Source organism: Corvus brachyrhynchos, unplaced genomic scaffold (assembly GCF_000691975.1).
Source record: "Corvus brachyrhynchos isolate BGI_N302 unplaced genomic scaffold, ASM69197v1 scaffold86, whole genome shotgun sequence".
NCBI lineage: Eukaryota > Metazoa > Chordata > Aves > Passeriformes > Corvidae > Corvus > Corvus brachyrhynchos.
The window spans coordinates 619,574-621,999 of NW_008238647.1; positions in this window are offsets into that span (position 1 = coordinate 619,574).

Below are 2,426 nucleotides of genomic sequence, written 5' to 3' on the forward strand. Positions count from 1 at the left end.
ACTGCACCTCTGACCAGAGGCTTTTCCAAGATACCCAAAGCCTCTTCTCCCTCCACCCTTTGGTGCGAGGATCTGTTCCAGCCTGGAAGCTGATAGCCCTGGGGCTGTGGTCTCCATCTCGGAGGTGTTAAGCCTGTGCTTTGTGAATGTCCCCAGCCCTGAGTTGTTACTTTATCTTATCTTCATCAGTGAGCAGTGTAAGGCCTCAGTCAAGGCCCCATTCAGGGTGCAGTAGTCTTCTCTGCAGCTTTTGTAATACAGTTTAAAAGTCCTTTAAGAAAATGTTTAAGTCATAAACTATAATATTTCAATCTCTGACACCTTCCTGGACCTGCTCCAGAATGCCCACGTGTCTCTTGTACTGGGCAGCCCAGCACGGGACGTGAAACTCCAGTTGTATTTCACCAATACTGAGCAGAGGGGAGGAATCACCTTCCTCAACCTCCTGTCCCTTCTCTCAGTACCTGGAACCTGCCAGAGCATATTTTCACCTCCTGCTCCATTTGTGGTTCCTCAGGCCTCTCTCTGCAGAGCTATTTCCCAGATGGTCATACCCAGCCTGTCTTGTGCCTGGGGTTGTTCCTCCGTGGGCTCAGGACTTTGACATTGCCATTGCTGAGCTTCATAAGGCTCCTGCCAGCCCATTCCTCCAGCCTCTACAGTTCCCTCTAAATGGCAGACCTGCCCTGCAGCTCATCAACAGCTTCTGCCAGTCAGGCAAACCATATATCTGTGCTCATTCCCAGAAAAACTCCCAGTCTGAAAACAGATCCTGAGGAAAAACTAAACCAAAGAAACAAACCAAACCAACCAACCAACCAACCAAAAAAACCCACTACAGACCTCCCATGATTGTGTATTACTTGTAAACACATTCCTGGAAGGAAAGTTTCTGTATGGAATGGGTTACATCCAAGAATCACCCCATGTGCATGATACTTCAAATCTGACACCATCACCTGAAGATCTCTGAAGACCTTCCATTGCTACCACTGGTAATGAGTGGGAATATGTGCTGAAACAGCACTAAAGTGCTGATCATTGGCTTTGCCTGGGTCATTTCCCGGTCTCCTGAGAATCAGTTTGGCTGGGACAGGGAGCACCCTGCACCTGTGTATGTGCCTTGTATCCCCACCTTGCTGCCTAGTGGTGGTTCTCAGTAGGTCTATTCTAAGATTCTGATGCACACTGTAATGTGAGAGAGCTACTGAGCACCCAGGAGAGCTGTACTCTGTGAATACTAATTTTTCTCTCGCATTCCTCCTTTTTTCCCTAAGGTACAACTGATAAAATTCACTTTCCTGACAAATTACTATCATCCACTCAGCATTAGAAGTGGTAGCTTTTAGGTGACAATCAGTATATTTTTCCAAATGAATTGAACAATCATGATGATAGAAGAAGAAAGTAATTTTTACTTACAGTACATTTGCAAAGTGGGGGGTAGCCATTAGAAATACCGAAGAGCACGAAGGTTAACAATACCTGATTTTGCACTGACAGAATATTTGTACAAAGGGGAAAAGAATGAACATTTTTCAGTATAACCATAGTGCATTTGTGATTCAATAAAACCAGGAAAGCCATGGAACAGGGACACAAAGCTGGTTTAATCTATGACTATCAGAGATTGATTTCCATTGAGAGTTAATGCAGGAAAAATGCTAATATAATTACTTTCCTTTGGAAAAATGCAGTCAAAGTGAAATAGCATGTCTTTATTTTCCATAGTATTTTTATGTACAACAGTGTTCCAGTTTGGACAAATTTGGAGGAAAATATCCTCTGATAGAAGGCAGGTTACAACCAGCCCTCCCCCACCAGGTTCGGGAAAAAATAAATTTTCCTCGGAGGAAAGCAAAAGAGATAAAAACTATTTATTTAGCAAACACACAGGAAAAGGGTAATGATGCTAAATAATAAAACCTCTCGTTGTGGAGAGAAACCTGGGAAAATTCAGAAAATTCCTTCTGTAGACTGAGTCTCTCTCCTCCTCCTCGGAGCTGGGTCGTGGTGGGCCCACCTCCAAGGCCTCAGTGGAGAACTCTCCCGATGTGTTCTGATGTTGAAACAGTCTAAAAAAGAAGAAAGAAAAGAAGCCCAAAGTCCCAGGAAAACAAAGTTCAACTCTCCATCTCCCTCCAGAGAAAAAGTAGCCTAAAGCTGGCTGAAGAGCAAGCAGGGTGCTTCCTCCTGCTCCCACCTCTGCAGAAGCAGAGAAGTCTATATATATCTGTGTCCTTGAACAAACTGCTTTGAAAGTTTGCTCAGGTTTTTTTTCTCTTCCCCCTCTCAGGCTCAGTTTAAAGGCACAGAAAGGCACAAAATTAATTTCTGGGCATAAAGCAGTGATAGGGGATACACATCATGAAGTCACCCCAAGAAAAACAGTTCAAAATATTGGAAAGCAAAATATTTGGATGGTA